The 27,693-nt window shown below is 39.8% G+C and overlaps 1 protein-coding gene across 1 annotated transcript in view; it reads right to left on the bottom strand.

The window, feature by feature from the left end:
* Positions 1–7,158: 7,158 nt before the first annotated feature.
* LOC111644923 (leucine-rich repeat transmembrane neuronal protein 4) overlaps positions 7,159–27,693 on the bottom strand; it is a 45,034-nt gene continuing 24,499 nt past the window's right edge. The window contains exon 3 of the mRNA XM_023393900.2: positions 7,159–10,014. The gene's annotated coding sequence lies outside the window, so the exon portion shown is untranslated. The remainder of the gene's footprint in view (positions 10,015–27,693) is intronic.

Below are 27,693 nucleotides of genomic sequence, written 5' to 3'. Positions count from 1 at the left end.
ACAAGTGGATAAGTTATTAGCAAAATGTCACAAAAAAAAAAAAAGCCTTTATGTTTGCTATACTGTTATATACTATATCATTGGATTATTATAACTGCTACATAAGTGTGTAAATAGCACTTTACTTCTGTTGTAGCTGGTGGATGTGGAGCTAATTTGTACTAGTCTATAATCTACAACAGTCCATCATATTTTGAAGACTCATCCCATTAGTTATGCGAAATCTGTAACTAATAAATAACAAGTAACTAAAGCTGTCAAATTACATGGTGCAATATTTCCCTCTGACTTCTAGTGGAGTAGAAGTATAATAATATTTTAGGCCATCACTTCACAGCACCATTAAAGATGTAGAGTGATATACTGTCAAGCGGTGAAATAATGTCAGTCGTCATCATTAACGGTGCTCACATGTGTGAACGTGAACTGATGTAAGTTTTGGTCGACATCTGGAGGGTATCAATTTACATCCTGAGCACAAAAACAGAAAATATCAGAAGCTACAGTAAGTACATCTGACACCAAAGATGTCGGATATGAAGAATAAAAAATCACCTTTCACTTGCAACTTACATGTCCTTTTATCATTCATTTCCCTTTTAACTGACAGGAAACTCTTAAAGTCCTATTATGTAAGAGTACTTGCATGAATTCAAGTTCTTCTGTTCGTCTGTCAGAGATTGTGCATGTTCTCACTTGGCTGCTCTTAATGTGATTTATCATTTTGGGGCACTGATGCACCAGTCATCACACCAGTCTCCTGCTCCCCTGTAATATGGGGGATATTTGTGGCTGCTGTGAGGCAAACAATTCAATAAATCAGTTCATTGCAGAACACTTGAAGCTCCTGGGCTTTACACACGAACATCATGCTCCAGCATTTAAAGGCTCCAAAACACAGATGAGAAAAACAACCATTAAACAGTCTCTTTAAGGAAGGCTAGTTTCTACTCCGCAGTACATCATGACATTTGTATTCCTGGGTTGGTGCTGAAAAAATATGAAACCAATAGCTGTAATGGCTAGACTTAACAGCAATTAAAACAATCATTTCCAGCCACATTTGCGGGTTTACAATCCTTTTTATATATTTAAATGATTCTAAATTAATTGTGCGACTCTCGTCAACATAATAGATAAACAGGAGATTAGCTGTAGATTAATTTAGCGAGTAAATGTAATAAGAACAGGAGAATGAGGTGCAAAACAGCCTCACATCCTGAAATGAAAAAATTATTTATATTGGGAATCTGGCTACACATACAGCGCTTAACATATTAATTGCAGGCTGACGACACATTTATAAAAAAAACTACTGCTGTGTATAACACTTTTGTATTACAAAAGCAGTAATGTAAATACGATGAATGTTGGTTGCTTAATCCATTCCTAATTGCTTTATTCCAAATGCTTTTATTCTGACCTTTGTTATGCAGCCTAGATAATGTTAACATGTGGCAGTAAAATTATACTCCAACAAAGGCAATATCCAATAGTTGTAAAATCCATTATTCATCTTTGAATGAATGAGTAATGAAACGTGTCATCGACCTGTTATGAATACACAAAGAACTTAAAAATGGATCTGGTTTCAAAGGGACAGAAGCTTTACAGAGCCCAGCTTAGGATGATACTGATCTCAGGTACATGAGTACGTGCTGTGCATCCAACCCAAATCTCTCTAATGGATTTCCCTTCTGCCAGATGTTTGTATGTAACCTAAAGAGATAATTCCTTTGTGAAATCCCTGCCAGTTACAGTGAACCCTTTTTCTGCTGAAGGTCCTCTAACCCTCATTCGTCAGTACGAACTCTAATAGCAACATATCTTCCTGTTACTTAATCAGGTTTAGTATTGTAATTCATTTCTGATTACATATATAAGCCCACTGATTAAATGTGATCAAATGAGATACTTCTGCAGCCTTTCTTGAAGTTCTTGATTAGATCTGCCATGATAGATTCCCAGTCATGCAGAAAAATAGGGGGAAAATGCTGGATTTCCACAATGAACTGCCTTCTGCCAAGGAGATGTAAATCAGCGTAGCAAGCTAAAATTGATGGAGCATCCTCTGGTTTTATTCTTGGCTCCCGAGATCACCCCGAATGCTCCAGCCAGAGCATACGGACTCTAAAAGATGGATTACAGGCAGAAATGAGAGGTGTGAAACAAAGAAATTCAGCATCAAAGCTATCAATCACATTGATCCGATACTGGTTTTTGTGGCTTAGATTGTTACATAAACTGTAATTATGGACACAGCTGAATACGGGGCCTGTATCTGTTTTGATCCCCATTGACAGTGCTTATGTTGAGTTAATTGAGCTCATATCCCAGGATACATGATGAGAGGCTGTAACATTAGCCGTTTCCTGCATGCAGCTCATTGGGATGCAAGGGCAGTGCTGGCAGAGTAAACTGCGCCTTGGCAGAGATGCTGAGCAGTGGTGGTGCTGCTGCTGCAGGGACATGACAGCTACAGTCTTCCCAGCCATAAATCCCCCCACACTCTGCAGGGCACACAGCCACACCTGTGTATTAAGTTGAAAGACAGCTAAATTCAGTCTGCCCCGTCGTGCCATGTCAATGGGTGAACTCGGTCAGGTGTAAGACATTTGTGCTGTTTCATCAACAGCCCATTATTTATTCTGGATGGTTTTTTTTCTCCAATGCTTTGGGGGGGTAGGGGGGAGTCACTCAGTCACCACAGAGTGTGAACCCAATTACGCCACATCCTTCACTTGTCCCACTCAAAATCAAAGCAGTTTGCTCAGAGCAACATCCTAAGCTATGTCAGCCACAGATGTAAGCATGTAATACCCTGAATAAGGTTTGTTGAATGTTAAGCTTTTCTCTTTTTTTCCCCCCTCAAAATAACATAATCAATCACTGACTAATTTATGAAATGTACTTAATTGTTCATGTCGCCTGTTGATATCAGCCACTTGCTGCTGCGTGTGAGGACAGGAGGTAAACAGCTTCATTCAGCAGCTTGATCCTCTCATTCGGCTTCCCATCTCAGTGTGATATGACTTTGATTGTCTACTTACAATTTACCCAGCAACTGCCAGCTCTCTGTCTTCTCCACATCTCATACAGACCTTTTCTCAGATCTCAATGGATTGCCTAGCAACCTTTTTCCTCAGTACAAATACCAATCTGTGCACTGAGCAGTGCATGGTGACCAGTATAATTATGACGCAATGGGGACTAATCAGAAAGAAAACAACATAGTTATATAAATACCTAAATAGATAGACAATTAAACATTTCCACTTATCTTGCCATGTGATTCCTAGCCCCATGATACCTGGCTTCAATTATGGGATCTTTTCTGGAGATAAATGGTGTAGGAACACACCCTGTCCCACCTTAAACAGGATAATGAAATCACACCTCTGCCTTTTTCTACCGAGGGACAGAAGGACAACATGGAGAAGTAGCTTCGGATAGCAGGAAGAAACTAGATTAGCGTTATCTAATATGTTTCAGGAGTTCAGGGACAAGTTGCACAAACAAGTTAAACTAAACACTTGGCTCTGTTTCTGCCTTCAGATATACAAGGTGGTCTTCCAAGTCCTTTAACAAAACACATCACATCTTTTCACTAAGGAGGAGCTCCTCAGTTTGTTAGCTTCTCCTTCTCTACGTAGCAACAGAATCAATATAGTGGCCAAACATGCTACTCGTCCTCTTATCTCTGCATAGTAGAAAGCACAGGTATAATCACATTATCCAGTTTAAGGTGTAAATTGTTGTGTTCCCGCATCATTTACCCCACCACAAACAAAACACAATACACCTTTAGCATATAACGCTAACTCTTATAGACTCCAGTTTAGTGAAAGAGATAACTGTACACATGCTGTCAGAAAATATCTTTCTATCTGTCTCTTTTCCTAATTTCCTAGAACTTTTGTTTACACTGGTAAGACAGCCTGTGCTTATTTTTAACTAATATCTGTGAGTTGGTGCAGAGACCACTTGCTAAGGAAACAGAGAGAGAGAAATCCTTGAAACAGGCCGACCCACATACACCGCAGCTAAATGTGACACTAGATTAACTACATTTATGGGATGTGGATGGATGGAGAATTTTCACATTATATAGCACCTACTGCAACATAATCCTGGAGTGAGCGTGTGCCTGGTTAAATGAGTGGCATTCAGCCTTTAATACAGAGCACACAGGCACAATACCGGCTTAACTATGCCTCTGTTTACCATAATTGATTTGTAATTTCAACACTGAATGTGGCATTGAGGGAGATGGATTCTGCCACTATTTAAATAGCAGCAATTGACTATGCATGATCTTGGCTTTCAGGTCTCAGCTAGAGACAGTGGTTGAAACAGCTGTGGCTACAGCCTGAGATTTTTAAACTTAATGTGATTGCTTACTGGCTTTTTTTTTTTTTTTTTTTTTTGAGAGGAAGTTCGCTACCAAGCATCATCCTGTATTAACCCTGTTTCTGGTGCATCGACATGTCTTTCCCCAACTGAGTTTTGTTGAAGGAATCAAGGAAAAGCCTACTGTATGTTGCATGCTGGATTTAGGTATTAAATCTTCATCCAGTAATACCAACATCCCCACTATTATTAATTCAAGTGATGAAGATTTATATGTTATGAGGAATTTGTGAGTGAATAACCAGATGACAATGGGTAAGGGACTGTAGGAATATTATCAGGGGGAGAGAGGGGTTCAGGACGGTGGGGGGGTTGTCATTTTTCATTTGGTTGGAAGTAGTCTTACGGTTTTTTTAGTTTCAGCCTTCGTTTGCAGTATAGTGGCATAAATAGTTAAAAGAGAACTTCCACTTGTGCCATCATAAAGGCTCCCTCTGCCATAAAGGACAGCAATTCTGTCTCTGTATTAGGGTTTAGGTGAAACATAAGGTTCGGCCCTCACACCAAACCAATGTTTTTGTGCAGTCCTAACACAATGATACTGCAGAGAAGATTAGTGGGTTATTCAGGGATAGGTGTCCCTTCCCATCAAAGTAATGGCCAACTCTAAGATATAATTTATAAAATGGAGGCTGGTGTAGTTGAATACCAAAATGTGATTCACAGAATGTTTCACTTCAAAAGAATCACTGATTAAAGTAACTCAGATTGAGACAAACACAGTTATGAGTCACTGGGAGTATTAAAAAGTGGAAACACCTTTGACCCTGAAATGTATCAGGAAAGTAGTCGATTGCCTTGTGATTTCAGAGACAGTTTAAAAATAAACTAGCAGCACCAGTGTCATAGTGGGCCTGTGAGATGGGAAAGGTAATCTCAAAGTGTGGGCATAGCAGCAGTGTAACTCCACAGGGAAATCAAGAGCTTTCACAGCTGCCCTGCCCGCCAGCAGTTGCAACACAACTCTAAAATGACAGGGCAACGCGCAAGCAGACGAAGACAGACAGAAACTTGAGTCCGACCTTAAATCGAAATACTTCAACTACACCATAAACTCATGGGTAAGACAAAGCCGCATGTTTCCAGATAAATACACTGCTGCCTGAGGTGCAGCCGAACATGAAAGCAGAAACCTTTTGCCCTGCAAGTTTGGGATGAAGCATACATCTATTGGAGTCTTAAAAGGTAAATATTCCCACTCATTTTGTGTTATGCAAACCTCTCTGCATACATGAGGGAAATATAGGTTAGACTGAGCCATGAGCAAAAACATCTGGCCTGGTTTTATGGGATTTTAGTTAATTTGAGTAAACAAGTATACTGAGTTATTTGTATCACACAAGGCTTTGTAAAGAACTGCAAAAAGTACATAAAAAGAAGAAGCTATCATGACTTTTTACACCTCCTCTACCCTTTACTTCACTGGGCATTTATGATGAGTCTTGTAAATGTAGAGAGCTCCCTTGATGAATCCCACAGAAATAAGATCACTAGATGAAATCAATGGAACAGAATGAGGGATGAGAGGATTTTAAGCCCACGTAATATAAAGTGTTACATTGTCTGGCTTACTTTGACAGCTCAGAGGACAGAGAAAATAGCTTGTGTCTGCTTTCCAGGAAAATGCCAACAGATTGTCAGAAGGACCAATATGTTGTCCAAATAGATAAAATGTCAAGGGAATAATAAACCAAAAAAATATCTCCTGCCATTACCTTGACACTTTTCATTTCTGAGAATTAAGCCTGTGATAGAACCAGATATAATGTCATTCAGCCACTGTAAGGAGCATATACTGCCTGTTGTTTCTGCACTGAGCACGCTTGGGCATGGTCCTTTAAAAAATGATTTTCTCAAATGACCTCTGACATAAAAGTGTATGCACCGAATTGTGAACAGGGGCTTTTGCTTTTCAGACTATTTGAGTTGCTACTTAATTAAAGGCAGCTGGGATCATTTCAAGGCTTCAGATGACAGCATATCTTGATTTGAAACATTTATCCACACCCCAAAATCATTTTGTGACCTGTAAAATCACAGATCCCTGCTGGTTTGAAAACTTCTTGTACTTCTCTTGTGTTTCTATGAGTCACACAGTTGATTTAAGACGTGCTTTGGGTGATAATTATTTTCCTAGTTTGTGGATAATGTACAGACAGGACTGCTCCAGAAGTGGTTATTGATTGAAGTATCATAAGTCATCAGTGTAAATGCATGTGAACCGATAAGTCAGAATGCTATTCTGTTGCATCTGCTGCTCCTCCCTGTCCTGATTCTTTCACCCAATGCTTTTCTGAACACTTGAGGTGAGTGCTGTATATGCAATCTATCAGCGTCGTTAAACTGCTTCCTGTGTGTGGCGACAGTGCAGTAAATCCTCCAGCAGCGTGAATCTGTCATGTGTCAGAGCACGTTGTCATAAGCAGATATATCTTCTGCTCTGCCTATTTTTTTCCTTTTACAGAGGAACACCAGGCAGAGCATTTACAAAATGTCTGTTATTGAGCATTCATTGAAAATCTGACAAACATGTATGCCATTGCACATAATCAATGCGTGATTCATTTGTGATTATCATGGCAGATGACTGATTTTACACAATCAGCTTATGCATGATGGACACAGTTTTGATAATGACTGTGAAATATGACAGAATACTGTACAGCTCTCATCACATTATCCCCCGAATGATGCCCCGAAGATGACATCTCTATAAAAGGATAAAAAACAAATATATAATAAATATCATTTTAAAAAAAAAGACAATTTAATCTCTTATGTCACATGATCATAAACATTTTGTTGTTTCAATCAATATATTGTAAAAATCCATTCAGCAACATTTAATTGACCGCTTGCTAAGCCCTGCATCCCTTAGTTACTGTTGCTATGCCTGTGAAGCTTTCTGGCTCTATACAGTTTACCGTGGTAACGGGGCAGATTTACTCCTTGAAGTTCATGTTTGAATCGATGGGTCCTTGATTTAAGACATTGGTATACAAAATAAGCTTCTCATTTCTAGCCAGTGAATATTGATTTTCCCATTTTCCTAAATGACAACTGTTGCTGGCATATTTTATCAACTGTAGCTAGCTAGCTAGCTAAGTTAGCAAAATTATCCCCATGAACTGATTGAAAAACACTGTCTCAGGCTGACTTTTTAATGTGTCCACCTGACTTTTTTACATGATGTTGTGCTAAAAACTGAAGCTGAAGCTACATGTTCCAGGAAAAACCTTCACAAACAGTGCAGACTTAGAAATAAAGAAGCTGTTTTTATTGGAGTGTAGCTTGTTAATCCTTGTTTTAAAGGTGTATTAGGTATTTTTTACATTGTCCTCTCTGGATGGAGCAAGACAGATTTTAGATTTATTCTCCGTTTGTATTTTTGAACAATATGTTTCACTTTTAATCTTACAAGAGAAAAGATTTTTCAGATGAGTGCTTGTTGAACATAGTGCTCTCTCTGGTAGAAAGTTTGATAGGGTTTCTGGATTGTAAACATCTCCAAATCCAACAGCAGAACAGGGTCAGGATGGAGCTGCTAATGTTACCCTACACTGATGTACATGTATTAGTGTTAGTGACCTACTTCCATGCAGTGGGGAAATACATCACAGTGGATGTGCTAGTTATGAAGCGTGGTTTTTGTCTAATGTAACCTCACAAAATGTAGTTAACTAATAAAATGTTCCATGGACTCAGTTACTGCTGTAGATAGTAAGCTAGTTACCCGTACATTTGTATCTTACATTAGAGCACACAAACACAACATTTAATTGATCGTTTGCACTTTTTGCTCTTGTTTTATGGTTTTAGAAAGACTAAATAAAAAGAAATGGCCCTCCTAACTCTTTAAATATCCAGTATCACAGTTAAAGCTACATGCACATGTTTCAACGTGTGGAGACATCCGAAGCTTGACAGGCCTGCTCTGGCCTATTTATGGTTGCCAAATTATGATTGGAGAATTGCTGTTCAGGGGACTGATTTAGCTAGCGGTCAATTCCCAGCTGACAAATATTCAATTTTTCAATCATTTACCTTTCACCATTTTCATTCTCACTATTTGCATGTGAAGAACACGGAGCTGCTGTCAATTAATATCCAGGTCCCGTACTGTTTTGGACACAAGTTTGCTTCCCTGGAACAAAAAGCCATGAGCCGAGTACACTGTATTACGTCAGATAACGGTCACACACAGTCACAGAAGGAGAGAAAAAAGCAAGTGAAAGTTACCATCAGGGTCTTGATCACCAGGGCAAAAACCAGACACATATCATTATTATACAGTCTTGCCTTCAGCGCTGTGCTCTTGAGTCTCTTCAGCCACCTACGCAGCCGTCTAAATACAGCAGACAGTTGTTTGAGTTGATACCACTGATCTTGATGAATGATACTGTTACTGGTCATTTACCACAGTTTATTTACCATATATTATAATATAACATCTTGTAAAAAGCACACACATGTAGATATATGAGTGTACAATCAGATAATTGGTTGAAGAACACATTTTAAAAACATAAACCATTAACTACAAGGGTGATGTAAATGGCTGATGAAACGTAAATATCTGAAGGTTCCAGTGCAAGATCTGTACTTGGTGTTTGTTTTTCATCTTTTCATTTCTCAGCTTGATTAAATTAATTATAATGTGATCCACATCACAAATCATTAAAGAAATCAAAAGTCACCATGTAAAATTATACATACTGCCGGCAAGATGTGTAGGCTGTACATTTTATTTGACAATTACTGTCCGTTATTTTCTGACTCGTGTCTCTCGTCTTGGGTAATTTCATTTGAGTGGCTCGAGATGAGAAATGCTACAGGGACTTGAGTTAGGGAGAGACCTCTGACTGACAGCGTGAGCAGAAAAAGCAGCAGAAAATGTTTTAGCTTGGCTGATCTTCCATTTGTTCTGCTACTCATTTGCTTATCATGCTGTTCCCTGCTCTGTTTATAGCATTTTGCATTTGATTACTTTACCTGACACGGCCGAGGGGTGCACAGATTAGGAGAAGTTGAGGAAATATGTTTAATAAGATTAATAAAGCATTAAATTATTATCCATAATACTCCTCAAAAGGCAGAGCAGAACGTGGAAAGTCATGCTGCTGTTCAGCCGTCTTCCTAATTGAGGACATTGAGGGTCAGGTAGGTCAGGAGCTCACTAATCAATACTGCTGCACCCCTTTATTTCCACTGAGAAATATTTTCATTTTCATTACCCTGGTTCCAGGGTGCTCTGCAGTAGATTAATTGTCTCCTTTGCTTCTTTAGCAGTCCCAGCTCCCTCCCACACAGCCTTGTGTTTCACTTGAATGGTCCACAGATTCTGTGCAGCAGACATACAGTATTATGGACACAGAGCCTCACAGTGTGCACAGCTCACTGGTGGAGGGAGTGGGTCTGGGGGCAAGGCAGCACAGGCTTGGAGGGAAGGGCCGCCATTTGGTACCCAGCTGGCCTCGGACCTCCCAGTGCCTGAGTTTGGGGCTCAATGCCCACGTTGAGGTGCAGTGACAGGTGGGCATGACAGTAATCGAGGACCGACTGCTCACACCTGTACAACGTCAGAGCACTCAGCTGCCGTGGTATCTAGACAGAAACAGAAAGCAGAAAAGGGAAGAAGAGAGAAAAAGAGAACCAGATGTAAGCCTCCTGAGTCTGCCGAAGAAGCCCCCGTTTCAACATTTCATCTGCTCTCAGAATATTTGGAATTGGCTTAATTTACTTCATGCAGTTGTGGCAGAGCACTGTCATTAATGCAGCCTTGGCCGGTGATACAGTGCATGCCCTAAGACCTGAAATCTGTGGTGCTCAAACACCCACTTTCAGTTGGAGTGATTTATATGCAAGATGAAAGCCTTAAGCAAGAGTGCACACATATTTTCTGCCCTCTTTTAAACGGAGTCAAGGCTCCATTTAGAAGAGAGCGCTTATTACATTACAAGCACTTTGCTGATTCGAAGACCCCTCTTAGTTTTACGTGCTAGTGTGGTCTGAATTATGTCAATTAAATGGGATAAACCCGCATCACAGCCCCTGTGATATTGATATTAATATCCTAATGTCCATTCATGCTTTCACACAAAATATAGATGCACTCATGTATCTAGAAAAGCTGGAAGCAACATAACACAGTGTACAGAAACATTCATATACATCAGATCGTAATACAGTACGCATGCAACGCTCGCATGCACGAAAGTCAACCTCTCTAAGCTTTGATACTCACTTCCATGTAGAGATACAATGCTTTTGTATTCATCTATTGTAAAACATGTTGTGTCAGATTATTTTATTGGATTACAAAAGGATTTACTTAAAGCTGATTTGATGCAGAAATGGCCTTTGGATGAGTTTTCTCTTCTTTCTATCTGCTTAGGTCAAGTTTCACATTGCTGTCACCATTCAGACCCTTAAATTTAAAATCACAGCTTTCAAAAGGTTATGTTTTCCTTTCCAGATGCAACCCGACTGTGTTTGCTCTCAGCTTTAACAGGAAGATTAGTTGAAAACACTCTATATTGTGACTATTGTCTAATTCAACAGCTGAACTTTGCACACACACACTTCAGAGGACCTAATAAAGAATTCATGAAAACAATGCTCCGAATGCAAAATGAGATAAATAGGAGGGTGGTGGGTGGTGTCTGGATCTGGGAGTTCTCTGTATAAAGTATCAAGGGGAAAGGCTTCACTGTGGACTTGTTTTCTCCAATTATTGCAATAGAAAAAGTCAAACATGCAAGTCGTGAAGTCAATATAAATTTGGTTGGTTGACTGGTTGAACCAAAAGCCCTCTTTTCCTCTGTGTACAGCAGCAGTTGGCAGAACACTTACAACCTTTGTCTGTCCAACATTTCTTGCCTCCTCTAACTTCTACATTGCCAGTCTATCCCAGCAGAAATCCAAAGGCGCCATAAAATAACCCGAGCTGCAGTTACTGAGAAATAAAAGGATTTTTTTGCCAATTGCTGCTAAGCTCTGGGGAACTCTGCAGATCTGTATACATAAATAAATGCACCTTTAAAGGGGTATAGTGCTATTATTATATAGTTCCTCTCACTATGAACAGTATGAATAGTTCAGATGGCATAAAAAGACTTGGGTTAGGGTTAGGGTAAAACTTCTTTTGACCTCTTAAACGGTTATGAGGAATCATATAGACTTTGTTTTGGACTAAAATAGCCTTTTTGGTTTTTGAAGGATTTTTCTTTTTCAAAATAGTCAAAATGGAAAGTGAAATAATTAAAAATTGCAATGCAAAGCTCTGAGAGTGACTGCTTGTTTGTTGTGCTTCAAAAATGCGCTGTATCCTGTCTGCCATCGCTGTGCAGATTGATTTAACCTTCTCAAAGAACCTGACAGAAGTCAGTCAGCGTCAAACACATCAACGTCAAGGTTTTTTGTCTCTGTTTGCACTTTACTGTTTGGTATCGGCCCATTCTCGACTCAAAGAAGTAAAAGATACTCTATGCATGCGATACACATTAACCTTAACATTCACCAGTGACATGGCGGAGGTTTTAAATTGTGTCAATGTTAAACTCCTTTCTCTGCTCGCCCAGGAGGTGCAGTGTGATGCAACATGTGTGGTAATGCCTTGGCTCGGGCCGAGTGCTGTAACTGTTACATCTCCAACCAAGAAGAGGATGCACTGAAAACTCATTTCCAAAATAGCATACATGCCATTTTTTTGGGTTCATTTGGCACAGATCTGTATGCTACTGTCAAAATAAATAAATAAATAAATAAATACATACATATAAAGATACACACAAATATACACATGCTATTGCCCCCAGCGAATTTGGAGGGGAAGTCAGTTAAAAAAAACACGACCACACTGTATCACAACCTTTTTCTGTTTTTTATTTCCTCCTCCTCAAACGCTTTAGTCAGTTGCAGGCTTTTCCTGCATTTTTCTAAACTGTCACCTCCAGTAGCTTACATTAAATGCACTCTCAGCCTGCAGTTCACTAAGTTACACTCACATTTTTTATTCAGATCGAGCCGCTTACCATGAAATAAACTATAATTTCTATTTCACGGGGTCTTTAATTTTTGCAAGGCCCTCACTGGTATTTTTTTTTTCACTGACAGCCGAGAGTGGTGTATCTGCAGCTCTTAAATGTTGTAAAGTAGAACTGAAACAGAAACACTTGAGCCCAGATGACTTGCTCCAGATCAGCCCTCTAAAGCCACACTTCACAAATACTATACAATTCATTGTTTCGGGTGTTCCACAGACACCACAGAGTTAAACAGAGACAAAAACATTTGTAACTCTTCAGCACTTGTCATTGAAAATGGATTTCAGTGAAACAGTGAGCGAAGTTGGATGTGAAACAGCAGCTGGTGAAAGCTGAGTTTTCACACTTAAGGTATGAATTGGTAAACGGTAAATGGACTGCACTTATATAGCACTTTTCTAGTCTTATCGACCACTCGATGCACTTTAAACTACAAGCCACATTCAAACAGCACTTTTTCTATATATACAGTGCTTTTCTATCACACACACACTCACACACTGATGATACATTGGGGCCGATTTGGGGTTCAATATCTTGCCCAAGGAAACTTTGACATGTGGACACAGCCTGTGAGTGTGTGAGGCTGCACAGTGGTGCTTTGAGCTAAATGCTAGCATGGCAACCTGCCCACAATAACAATGCTCAGCAGGTATAATGATCGCCATTTTTACCATATCAGTTTAGCATGTTAGCATGCTTACTTTTGTTAATTGGCACTACATACAAAGTACTGCTGAGGCTTCCACCACCGCTTGAGCCACAGCGAGCATGGCTGAAAAGTGAGGATGCATACAGGTACGGCCGACCAACAACAATGAATGTGACGGCTTTAAGATGCTATAATTACATCCAAAATTCAGCTGTTCATATTCACAGTCTAGTGTGGTGTAGTTAATATAAAAACAGCTGTCCTGTAAAGGTCACATTTTAAACTCCCACAACATCTTAATGTCTTTCAATTAGCCAACTGATTATTATGTCTACTCCTCCAGTGTTTTTGTGCAAGATGTCAAACATTCATTGCCAGTCCCTCCAGAAAATAGCATCCACGAATGAATAAACTACAAAATGGCAAAACAAAGTAAATTAACTTGATGAAAAATGAACTTATGTTTTTGAAGTCACCTCACAGGTTAATGAAGCATTGTACAATTTAAAGATGTTCCACTCACACTCACACGGATACAGTCTTTTCTCCGTTTGCATTTGTGAAGCAGTAAACCTAAACAGGATCAGTTTCATGTCTTAGCATATAGAAGAAAAGAATAAAAGCCTTTTTGGCCAACCAAGCAGAGGATGCATTCAGGTTTAATCAGGAATATTGGGGAAATGCTGGCTGTTATGGTTGGAGCTCTTAGAGAGGTGAGTCATTGGCTACCATGGCTTGGACGGCCGCCAACAGAGCTGCTTAAGGCTGAACGCTGCTCACAGTCGGATTTCGCCTGAGGCATGATCACCATCTTTCCTCAACTCTAATGGCTCAGGAAGTCCTTTCCAATCTTGCTGTGCACTACACACCCGAATAAATGTAAAATGAATTCAAATCTATTGATTACAATAGCTATCTTAGAATAGCCTTGTTTCCTCTTGACAAGTGTAAGTCGTTATTCAGTGAGTCACTGGCCACTGCCCAAAGTAATAAAGCAAGCATCTGGCATCAACCCGATCTTGTCTTCACTTTATATATTAACTGTTTAAACTGTAGCTGAACTTATTTACCCTGAGGTGATTTTAAAGAGAATAGAATACCTTGAGTGTCCTGTACATAGGCTGTTACCTGTGGAAACTACACCACTATTTGAGGAGCTCTATTGTATGTTAATATTTTGGGACACATTTATACCTCAGGTTAATACATCCCATTTCAATTTCTATGATATGTTTCACTTTTTCTGCATCTTCCTCTGAGCTAAACTGACAGTGTTCATCACTGATAACAAATGGAGTATAAAGTGTTAAGAAATGATCCTCTCAGTTGGTCTGGAAGTAGCTTGGGCTTCAAGTGGCTACAGCTGCACTCTTTTTTTTTATCATTTCTTGAGTTATTTTATTTCATTTCAGTTTAGTTGTTTGTGTGCTAATAACACAAAAAGTGAAGTGGCTATCACTGTGACAAAAAAAGAGAAAAAAGAAAATAAAAAATATAAATGACTAAGACATAAAACACAGGGAGAAACTGTGTAAAATACAAGCTGGGGGAAATAGATTGGAATGGGCCTGATGCAGAGACAGAGATCACAGTGATCATGCGGTTTTTCATACACTAGTCTGCCCCCAGCAAAACATCAGCACTGAAATCCTCACCTCAGGTTATATATATATATATATATATATAATTATTCACTATCAGTTCTAGTGACCATTTCAGCTCAGGACTGCAGTTTGTAGCGTAAACTTTTCTGTGTAGCAAACACCAATTTATTTTGTGATGTTAATATTTCACAAAATTTTAATTTCCTGGCAACAGCTTAACTATTTACAAAAACATTTCACATTTTGTCAATACACTTTCTTTCTTAACGAAAGTTAAATTAGAAGATTGATACAAAATATGAAGCTAAATATTGAATTATCGGTGTGGTGCTGGCAAGTTAGCTTCATATATATCTTATCACAAAGGCTATAAACTGAGGAAAAACAATATGAATTCAATATTTGTTACTGTCCGCTTTAGTTCTTGTATGAACTAAACAAAGAAAATATAACATGTGAATGAAAGAGTTTTAGAGGTGGCAGTTTGCAGATTTTGTTACCTTGTTAGACTGAGCCAGGCTAACAGTACAGATAAGAGAATGAAATCAAACTACTCCTTTAAAAGAACAATGTTTAGAAGTGAAGGCCTCACGCTACGTAATGCCCTAATATCAGAAGTATGTGTTCAATGTTACATAAAACTACCTCTCTGGCAAATGCAGCGTTTTATAACAAAAGGCAGTTCTTCAATAAAGCACTTCACTGACCCACTCTAAAGCACTTTACTGCAGATGTAGAAGAGGACAATGATATAAACTCTTGTGACACAGCACACATCAATTAATTCTAATTCCCAAGCTATTAGCTTTGGATTGCTAATAAAAACATGCACATAGGTGGTCCCCCTTTTGCACTGCTCTGAATGTAGGTCAAGCTGCAGCTAAATGATTCCCAATTAGGTGATAGGCAGCTGCACCATGCCAGCATGCCTCTGACTGGCACGGGAGGCATGAGCTCTCATTGGCATATTAACAACATCCTCCGCCCGAGCTGTGCTGCTGCTCTCTGTCAGCTGGATAATTCACTCAGTGGTCAACGCTGCGGCGGGAGAGCACAGACAAGCCTCTATTATCATCGCTGTCTATTAGGCTACACACCCATGGATGCTGAATGGCATGCTAATGGCCACAAGACCCCCTTCCCTGATTGTTGCTTAGCATGGATAAATTGAAAAATGATTTCAGGGTGAGTGACACAGACATGAAGCTGATAACAAGTGGTCAGTAAAGTTAATTAAGCAGCACATACTGTACTGAGGGTGCCTGTACACATTAAGACTGTGTATTGTACATGTTCATTATTATTAATGTTATACGTGTGCATGAAAAGCCAGGATGGATTTTTCCTGCACAATAAAAAATAATATTTAATATATCAGACAACAAACATTGTAGACAGCAGACCATTAGCGTCCTCCCAGTGAGGATTAAGAAGTAATCAGGGGAGAAAAAAACTGACATTCATCTGAAAGGCATAGGAAAGTTTTACATTGTAATATTCCATGTGCTAGAATTCCAGAAAGATCATCTTTTGCTGACTTTAATATTCACCATGTAATTACATTTCTATTTGAAAAGCGTTTCGCATTTGTCAAAATAACCGTAATCCTTCAGATGTGGGGATTTATCTCATCCTAATGCTGCTCATCCCATTTTCTGCTCATCAATGTTGGCAATGCATGCTGAGATTTACTGTTATTTCCTGGATGGACAATTTATGAATCACTAGATATTCCATTCTGATGTATGTTGATTTAAGTAACCTGAATATAGAAACCAAGAAATATAGATGCATAGATGAATCCATATTGAATGGGAGACATACAGTAAGAAGATGTGTGTGCTACAGAGTTTGGTTCGGTCTTGCTCACTGACTGTTTTTCTCTCTCTTTGCACTCCCACACACATTCCTGAGCGCGCGCGCACACACACACACACACACACACACACACACATACACACATGCATTTGCTGCTGCTGCTTGTCAAAACAACCATTAAATGCCTCAATCCTGTAAAAACAAAAATATGTTGCTTCTGAGGTCACAGTTGTTTACTTGGAAGCATGATGGTATCATACAGTAGTTCATTTTTATTTAAAACTCCATAGGTAATTCATGTAACAAACATTGCACTTCTTTTACTCTATAACTTGCACTACACTGGGGACTAAATATAGCTCTCCTCGATGCAATCACTAATCTCTATAACAAGAAAAATAAATCTTCAGCAAAGGTTTTTTTTCTCCTTCAGACGGGAACATAAAGAAAGAAGATGCTGAACTAAAATGGCCACAGTGCACAACATGTAAAATGAAATTTGAACTGGGATTTTTGTATGTATGACTGCTGCAAACCAGCGTTGGTATTATTTAATTTGAACTCTAGTTTTTTGAGTAACTGATTTACTGGGTGTATAAATGTAATAGCATCTTATTATGGCCTTGGACTGTCTAAGAAAATATTTTGAACATTTTTCTTCCAAAGCAAGAATCCAGAGCAACCAAGACTCGACCGCACACATTACCATAATATTCTAGTGCTGTCCACGGGTAACACTCAGAAAATGTCACAGCTAGTCAGGCTGAACAAACTCCTGACTGTCGACTCAACAGACAGCAATGAGCTGCCTCTGGTCAGTTAAAATAAACTTAAAGCTGCTATAATAAATATTTTTTATATTAACTATGAACCAACAGATAATTATCAACAGATTCTGCACTTTTACCCTCAGCTCTCTGTAGCTTTTCAGTATCTTTCAGTGAACTGTTTTTGTTTCATTCCATGTAAAGTTACTGTTTTGGTACACTCTCACAGCTCTCATCGCATAATTTGCCATCACAGTAGGCAGCTGTGAAAAAAAAAAAGCTGAGGTCAGACATTTGCCTCAGGAGTTGTTAGAACTGGGAGTATTACACTTACATTTGCCAGGTGGGCAGGGACACAACTCCAAGTAATTGCTAATGTTGCTCTGTATTTGCTTGATGTGTAAATTAGCAAGCGTTTGCTATCAAGTCAAGGTTGTATCAGTCTTGTGTTCAAAACTTGTTTCTTCTAAACTCAAGTGGCCAAAAAAATCACTTATTATATATCAGTTTATATATATATAAATACTTATTCCGTTAACTTGTTAAGTGCTATTTAGGGTCACAGAGGGATGGACCCTATCCTCGCATGCCTTGGATGTAAGGCAGGTCCAATAGAGTAGAATCATATTTTAGAGAAATAACAAAGATATTTAAAAAGGAAAACAGAGCACAAATCATAGACAGTTTATGTATTTTATATTATATTTCTCTGACTCACCAAAAGAAAAGGGGCTTGTCAAGATCAACATAGTCACTTACACTAAAAGAAAGACTTAAAGGAATTCAGTGCACCAAGGCCAAAGCTATTTCATTCTCTAATGGATGTCTGGAGTTTATCAGCCTTGCTTTGTCCAGATGAGATACTGGACTAATGTTGCAAATCACAGATAATTTAGTAAGTTCAAGAAAGATATGAAACACTGGACTGACAGGCGTGTATTTAATGGATATGGGAATAGTACAATCACCTTGGTTCAAATTGAATGCTCATTGACTGTGCGGATGATTGCTTCAGAAAAGGGGCCAATATTTTGTGTGGGAGGAAGATTTTACAGATAGATTCTACACACAGTCTCTGGAGTTGGGGTCTGTCTTCCCTTATTTGAAACATCTTAAATCTGTGTGAATATGCTAAAAAGCACGTACTCCAGGAAATCAGAGATAAGGCAATTTTCTCACAGCTTATATGGGCAGTCCAATTAAGTGATTGTATTTGTTAGCAAGTTGGCAGAGTTCAGCCATAACTGATAATTATGTGAAAAGGATAAGTGAAAGTTAGGGGCAGTGGTTAATTTGGGGATTACAGTCAAATTTAAAAATAGGGAGAAGTTAAGGGTTGAGGTTTAGGATTAAAAATAGTTGGGATAAACCTAAACTCAGTTTTGGGGGCTGAGTTGATCTGACTCAAGAGACACTGCTATAATCCTCCCGTTGGCTTTTTCACTATTACATTCTGTCTCCCTCCACTCTTTTTTCCAGTCTCTGTTGTAATTGTGAGAGACACAACAATATGAAGCAGTCAAGCTAACAAGCTATCTGCTAATTAAAGAAAACTGACAAATGCCTGAATTGTGCATAAGGCAGGTAATTAGTCATGTGCAAACTGTTCTTCAGTTACATTTCCCCTCCAGTGCTTTATTTAGAGTACAAAAAGTTCTGCATTTCAGGATTGGATTGTTTTAAGAAATTCAAATAACTATGGACATTTTTACACATTTTACACATTACAAATCAGAGGACTCAATCCATGATTGCAGGACCTTCAAGATTTGGGTCTACCACTTGCCTACACTAGTCCAGTGCCTGTTCAAACTGTGCCTGTCGGTAGGGGCTGATTGCTTATCCTATGTTAATCCAGCTTGTAGCTTTCTTGAGAGCGTCATTCAAACAACTTCACTCTCAACACTGCACTTCATTGGGTCCTGAGCAATACACCCTGCAGTGTGCATGGTCAGTCGGTCTCGTTTGTGACTGCTGGAGTTGGCCGCTCCACTTCGCGCCGATGGTGTCTGGGTGACGAAAATGCAGTTGCAGTTGAGTTTGGTCTTCCTCACGCCAAGAACATGCCTGCATCGCGTGTGCATGATGGTTGTGTCACTGAATTGCTTCAGCTTGCAAACCTGAATCGCTGCTCCTGCCAGCTCTGTCTTTCTACATAGAGTTTGCCTTGGAAAATGGCTGTCAGCAGGCAACTTGCATGTTTGATTTCTTTTCATTACAAATACATTTTTGTTTTATTTTTGACAGAAAATGTCAATAAAATGCAGCTGTCTCCATATGCAGCTGGTAAAAATAGTTAGTAGTGGTAGTTGTTACTTGCACCTCTAAATTTTCTTTGTGTTAGGGGGTAGCTTGTTTGCTACTCTGTTAGCTTAGCCTAGTTTATCAAATCAGCTTCTTGTTCCCAGCTAACAATCTAGATTACTACGATGTGTTAGCTGTTCCGCTCTTGTAGACAGGGTGTCTCTGCTAGAGAGACAGGTCCATCCTTCTCCTAACATTACCTTAGATGTGACAAGTACTCCACATAGCATCACTAGCACAGCCTCATTGACAGATGGTGCAGAGTTCATCCCTGATAATTGGTATGGAAAGGGTCGTAAGAGCAAAAGACCAGTTGTATGGCCTGTTCTGCAGTCACTTCTCCCATCTACAAACTGGTTTTTCGACCCTTGCCAGCTCTGTTGGTAGTACTGTTGGCCTGCATGTCTCCTCCACCTCTGCTGACAGGGTTAATGCATGCTAGTTATAGGGTACAGGCACACTCCACCACTAGCTCTAGTTATAGCAACATAATTAAGCAGCCAGAGATCACAAAAGCTATACTCGTGAGGATGTTTGAGTTTGCCAGAAAGATGAGATAGCATCAAATAACTGATTTCTGGACCCTTACCCATGTGGGGTAATGATGAAAAGTATAGTAGGCTTACGTTTCTGAACCGCTGACTGGCTCACCATTGTAGAGAGCAGGGATTTGGATTTGGAAAATCCCCACGCTGCAGACTATCAGCCTGATTGCCAGATTTATAACGATGAGTCTCTTTCCCTTGTCATATTACTTAAGTTCCCTAAATTCGAAAATCAGCATGCACTAACGACCTTTCCTACCACTGGATGCAATGAAGTCTTCCACAAGGCATTTGATGCATTTTCCCAAAACAGAATGTGTCCCCATATCGTCATGTGCACAGACCATTTAAATTTCCAATTATCCCTATCAATGCTTCATCTGCCAGTAGATTTACCGATCAGCATACTACTGACAACTCCAGCCTCAACAACATCTTGAAGTGACCTTTAACTCTTTTGTGGCTCTTGTACTGAAACAATTTTTACTAGTTATGAATTGCCCTCTCCAGGACAAAAGATTACTAATCATTCTATCTCGTGGTACTTTGCAGACACCTTGGCCCGTATTCACAATTTTTAGAAGAATTGTCTTGTTATATCCAGTAATGACATTCTAATTAGTGGTGACGTGAAGGCCTGTGATCCTAAAGTCTGTGACACTTTTGGTTTCACCCTGTTTGTTGGTGCAGTGACTTGATCCTATTCCGTGGGATATAAGTATCTAGTCTGACTGTTTCTGCCATCACTTTGAAGTGACACTAATCTGTCCTTTTATCATTAGTTTAAATGTATTTACTACATGACAAATTGGTCCAGCAACTTTAGCGATTGCCGGAGGTCTTGGCTCCATCTAGTCTCTTGGACTCAGTTGGTCCTCTCACCACTAAAACTAGACTGAGGAAACATGTGCTATGAGGAAGGCCTGCAGAAGATTGGAGAACAAATAGCGAGAACAAATGACGCAAATCAAAATCCAGTCACACAAATGTGTATCAAAATACAAGCATACTCCCTCCACTGCTAGAGCAGCATATTTCTTTAATCAGTAACAATAAACACAATCCTAGATTTCTTTTGGACACTGTAGCCAAACTTCAAGAGCAGCCATCTCTTAGCAGCTCACCCAATGCAGCTCATGATTTTCTAGCATATTTCTGCAATAAAATACAGGAGATTAGATATAAAATCAGCTCTTCTCCAGCTTCTTCTGCAGAACCAGCTGTGCATTATGTTCAGCCCTGGACAGTTTCTGCTTTACTATTATATGTCTTGAATCATTCTAATCCCACCACCTGCCTAAACTCTCCAAAGATCTCTGGCCAGTTTTGGGACCTTCAGTGCTAAAAATTGTGAATGTATCAGTAACTACTGGCACTGTCCCCACTAGTTTTAAAACTGCCATGTTAAACCTTTACTAAAGGAACCACACCTTGGTCCAGGATCTCTAAATAACTATCAGCCAGTCAGGGCCTGTCACTCCACTGAAACAGCTCTCATTAGTAGTAAATCTTCTGATTTCTATGGATTCAGACTCCACCTCTGTGCTCCTCTTACTGGATCTCAGAGCAGCTTTTGATACCACAGATCATTGAATTCTCCTAGAACAACTGGGAAGCAAATTCTGCATCTCTTGCCTGGCACTGGCCTGGTGTACCCCAGGGCTCTGTTCTTGGTATTCTAGTTTTCTCTCTTTATATTTCACCTTGTGGCCAAATTATTCACAGTCATGGAATTAATTTCCACTGTTATGCTGATGATATCCAGCTCTACGTGCCTATAAGAGCTGACGTCTCTTCTCAAATTACAAAGTTAGAGTTCTGTTTGTCTGCTGTGAAAAACTGGATGTCTCAAAATGTTCTGCTCCTAAATTCTGATAAAACTGAGAGGCTGGTCATAGGCCGGCTTGACAGGGACACCATTTTGTTCAATAACAGTTACTCTCGACAACTGTGTGATTCCCATAGTCTGACAGCCAGCAATCTAGGTATCACATTTGATCCAACCCTCTTCTTCATTCAGCACATTAAAGAAATTACCAAGACCGCCTTTTTTCACCTACATAACATAGCTAAAATTCTGTCTTTTCTCTCCATGACAGATGCTGAAATCTTAATTCATGCTTTTGTTTCTATGATGTGATAAGGTTTTGTTTTCTGGCCTGCCACATGCTTGTATTAAAAGTCTTCCATTCTGTTCAGAATGCTGCAGCTAGAATTTTAATTAAACCCAGAAAATTTGATATTACACCAATTTTACTTTCCATTCATTGGCTCACTATCCATGTCAGATCAGACTTTAACGTGCTTTTAATTACATACAAAGTTCTAAGTTTCTGCTCCTTCATACCTATCTGATCTCCTCAAGCCTTATACTCTATCTTGTGCCCTCCCTTTCCAGAATTTAGGGCTCCTGTCTGTCTCGAGAGTGAAAAAGACGTGTGCTGGCTGCAGAGCCTTTTCCTATCAGGCCACCTTCCTCTGGACCAACCTCCCTGTTCACATCAGACTGTCTGACTCCATTGAGGCTGTCAAATCCAAACTTAAAACTAATCTGTACACCTTAAGTTTCAGTTAGCTCCGTATTCTTTCACAACTTCTGGCTTTGTACCTTTTACAGTTGGCTTTACAATTTGGCAAATGGATTAGCCTCATAAATCAGTTAAACCCAGTGTTTACAGTATAGTCCATGTCCTGCCGACGAGATTACTGTAAACTTTCTGAAAACCGCTGCATCACTCTGACTGTTTCTTTATTCCCTCAAGCATATGAGCACCCAGGCTATGCACCGCTCTCCATCTCCTTCTTGCCCCTATTTTGCTTTCTCCTCTCTCCTGTTGCTTTCTGCATCCAGAGTTGAAGAATCCGGATCTGCAACTGCAAACCTCCTGCCATCGCTGTGATCCTGCTCAACATCTGCTGCCAGAATTATTATTATTATTATTATTATTATTATTATTATCATTATTATTATTATTAGTAGTAGTAGTAGTAGTAGTATTAATATCATCGTCATTATAACTGTGGTTGCTGTTACTATTATCATTCTCATTATCACATTATCATTGCATGATGGTCCTTCCTCTCGCTCTCTTTCTCTCTTTCAACCAAACCAGTCATTGCAGATGTCCAGAGTCTGGTTCTGCTCAAAGTTTCTGCCTCTTAAAATGAAGTATTCCCTTGCCACTGTCACCAAGTCCTTGCTCAGGGTGGGAATTGTTGGGTCTCTCTAATCAATATTATAAACAGTAAGGTCTAGACCTGCGCTATATGAAAGTGCCTTGTGATATCTTCTGTTGTTTTGGCGCTATATAAATAAAAATTTACTTACAAGAAAGCAGCAGCAGCATCATATTAAAGTCAGCATGCAGCTGTGAGATATGCTAAAACTCCTGTTAATAATTTTTCAATCCCATTGGGATTTGTCCCAGTATGCCCAATGGCAAGTGCACCACTGCTCTGGTCTGGTCTCCAACAACTCCTGGGGGAAACATCTGTCTCTTTAGCTAGTGTCCCACTTTGTCTATTTGCTATTTGGTGCTATGCAGTTAGCATACAATACGGTTATCAGAGAGTTTTGTGCTGAAATCTGCCTATAGCATCTATACAAGATGCAAATAAGTGCAGTGACAGTGAACCAAAACAGTAAAGCTGCAGGCTTTAAAACCAAAACAATGGGCTGAAAGACACTATAAAGCTCCACAGTGTTGAGGGGAACAGTAGAATCTGGTTATAATTATCTGCTGGTACGTCACTGTGAACGATACATTTCATGTTACAAGTAGTTTTTTCATCTTTTGTTAATACAAAAATATTAACTATTGCAGCTTTAAATTAGATTGAGTTTGCAACATGAGAACCAGTTTGGCTACTGATGTATAACTAAACAGTGTTGCTGAGGAATCAGAAAAGTGACCCCCCCCCAGGTTGAACTGCATTGATTCAGTGTTAAAAGTGGAAAAAAATACATTTTGCATTTCAGAGAAGTTGTAGACAGAGTTTATACACTGTGCTACACCATCTCATATAAATGTCACAGTTTAGGACCCAGGATGTTGACGTGCCATTGCTCTATCCATCGTAGTACAGGCTTTTCACTCCTGTCCAGTTTCCATGGTGATAACTCTGGAGAATGGGCTGTGCGTCCAACTCTTGACGCTGTGGAAGATTACGTGTGTGTGCGCGTCCGTGTATGCAGCATGATATTTTATGTGCTTTGTCATTATGTGAATATCCCCTTTAGTTTACACATATTAAATATTTAAGGAGACTGACCAGAGAGCAAATAGAAACAGGAACACACACACACACACACACACACACACACACACACACATCATATTCCTGCTCTAGATGTGATTTCTCTCCTCATGATTGGCTGAAGAACCAACATATCTACTAACAAACAATTAATTGCACAAAATATTCATGACAGTGAACTACAGGAAAAATATATCAGACTTGGTTTATCCGTGTTCTGTTTGTCTGTTTCCTTCAAAAGAGGCCTGGAGGACAGCCATCTGTTTAAGTGCTACAGTCTGAAAAAGCCTCTGAACTTGAACAGACTTGTCCAATATTGATGTGGCTGAAAATGTGAGGGGACAAGAGATGAACTGCAGCCAGCTGTTGGCCTCTTGTGATATTTCCACAGAGGAACGATGTGCACAAGGAGGATCGGGTTGATATTAAGAGCCAAGGCCCGGCAAAGCTTCATCTGTGGTGATGAGATGTGAATATTGCAGAAGGCTAATATACAACTTGAGGGAAATGGCGTGATGCCAGTGCTGTGATACAATAGCTGCTGTGTGGAACCATACATTATCTTGCCATTCTTCTCGCTGTCAAACATGGGGGATGATGTTGATGGAACTGTTGCCCCACTTTTAGTAGTCTCAAACTGTCATCTCCATGGAACTGATCTGCAAGATTAATAGTTTTTGTTGTAATTTGGTTTCACTGGTGTTGCTCATGCCACTTCCCTGCAGGCCTGGTAAACATAATGACACTTCAGCTGCGCTGTCCTTGTGTGTGGTTGCGCCCCTATAGTGGTGACTAACTTTGCTTCAGCACTGTATAGTGAGCAGGACATAGCACATAGTGTCTAGACTCTAATTAAACTGTCTTCCCCTGCTCAACATGAGAGGTAGTGCAATGGGCTAGAGAGACATTTTTCAAAATTGTTGAGCTTTGACTTGCTCTATATGTGTATGTATATGTTCAACTTCTGCATTTCTGTTTTTTTGCTTTTATCTTAAAGCTAGTGGTCCCACTCCCACTGTTTTCAGAATTGCTTATCTCTATCTGTGCTATATTAAATGTAACAAAATCTGTTGTTGTTACACTACCAGTGGAGTTGGCTAGTAATAGACTGCATGGGCGTCGCTCCTCCACTGTGGCCATCTACGCAGTGCCTGACTCCGCCCAACTCCCGATTAATCAAAAAATGGGCAAAAAGATTGGGTTGTGTGGAGCTGAGACTTTGGTGCATGCCGGTATGTTGGAAGCATACGCTCACCCACCTGTTACTCAAAGTGGCACGCCCCCAATTATGCATAGCTGTAAGCCGTAATACTTGTAAAGTTGCCACAAAGGCGGAAATTAGCTGTAGAGACCAAAACCATTTTCTGTATCAGACGATAAACATGTTTATTTCCGCTGTAAAGTCGGGGATTTTTATATGGGAGTCTATGGGGACTGACTTGCTTTTGCAGGCAGCTTCAAGTAGCCATTCGAAGAAGTGCAGTTTTTGGCACTTTGGTGTTGGCTTCATTTTTCAGCCCTGAAGTTTGCCGCTTGGCCTCAGTGCAAAATTTTTTATGGGCCCTTCCAACCTTGTGTTTGCATGATTATGCAAATACACAGACACACACCCACACAGACAACCTGAATTTTAGAGGTCAGTCTTTAACAACACCATTTTCTATCCATGGACATAAAATCCAAGGATATAAAATTAGAAAAACTTGGAAGAACTACAGACTAAATCCTGAAATGCAAAAAAAAACAAAACACAATTTGGGAAACACATGCAACAGGAAATGGCACACTAGAAGTGCTTTGGGACACTGGGGGAAGTGATGAGCTCGATATGGATGACCAGCAACATTAGAGATACTTATGCCCATCAGACTTCATGTACATAACCCTTTATTAAGATTCAATGTTTGTTCAGGCAAGAAAGTAACCATTTAGATTTCAAATACATTATCAGTTTATCCATGTAATGCATGTTTGGAAATTTTCTCTGATGTTTCCAGAGATGTCTGGACCGCCCCGCTGGTTTGGACCGGAGGTCATCTCAGCAGCTCGCAGTCCGACTCCCGAGTTGACCGGCCGGTCAGTGTCATCCCAGGGGAACAGTCTTATCTCAGCAAGTCCTGTGGTAATTTACTGCTGGCTCTAGCTTTTTGAAATTTAATTCCCTTTGAAAGATAAAATTCAGTCTCGGAGTTGAATTATAATATTTGTTGATGCCTCTTTGTCTGAAGGTAAAGCTGAATCCGTAATAAATACATGTTTTGTTGACAGTTTAATACCAGCGCTGCCTCTGTGGACTTGTTTGGGGGTTCTTTTATGTGCAGATATGTTACCACATTTGATTAAAAATATATAGAGAGAGTCCTGGAGCATTTCTGGTGTAGAAAATTCCTGTTGCATGTTTTTTCCCCTATTTGTACATGTTTAGGAATTTGTTGCATTTCAGGATTTCGAGTCTGTTTCCCATTATGTTTGTGCTTTCTCTATTGTATGTGCTTTGTCCTCTTGCACAGGTCTTCCACCCTGTTTGCGTTCGGGTGATTACTTGTCAATCAAACAACACCTTTTCCCCTGGATTTCTGTTATGTTTGTATAGTTGATGAAATTGTAGCTTCTGTGGGTGGTACTGTTTTCCTTGTTTGTTCACTGCTTGTGCTAACTACCGAGCATTTATTAGAAACAAACTGCTGGCAACATAAAATGCATCATTCCCTGTATGCCAGAAGATATCTTATGGGAAAGACCTCGCGGACCGTGGGTGTTTAAAACAGGAATATATCTGCCTTCCTGCAGTAACAACACTTTGAATCACTGTCGTGCTACAATATGTCAGCCAATGATGTGGAGTAGCAAAAACGGTTTATTTGTATGAAAATATGACTTGACTATGATTTTTACTTAAAAGAAAAATGGGGCTGCCGAGCAACTGGGAGTCAAATTAAAATATGCTGTTCTACAAAACGAGCTTTTGTGCCAGGATGTTGCCAACAGGTAGACAGGTACTGTTCCATTCAGAGAGTCTGGGAAAAACAACATTAAACTTACAGCAGAAGGAGCCTTTCCCACAGCCCTGTCTGCTTCGCGCCTCTCCTCTCTGTCTCTCTGCGTTTCTCCCTCTGTCTAACTAGCACCTCTGCAGCCACATCAGTTTGATGGTCCACTTTATTAAGATGAATGAATCTCATCCGTGTGACGCCGTCCCTCATTTTGCTGCAGAACATTCCCCATGCGTGCACGTGCTTTAGGTGCTCAGCTGTCACCTTGGGTAGCCTGACAGGAGCTCCCTGGAGGTCA

This window comes from Seriola lalandi, unplaced genomic scaffold, assembly GCF_002814215.2.
Source record: "Seriola lalandi dorsalis isolate HSWRI2012SDOR001 ecotype SW California unplaced genomic scaffold, Sedor1 jcf7180002054945, whole genome shotgun sequence".
NCBI classification, from domain to species: domain Eukaryota; kingdom Metazoa; phylum Chordata; class Actinopteri; order Carangiformes; family Carangidae; genus Seriola; species Seriola lalandi.
This window is presented reverse-complemented; position numbering and strand designations above follow the sequence as displayed.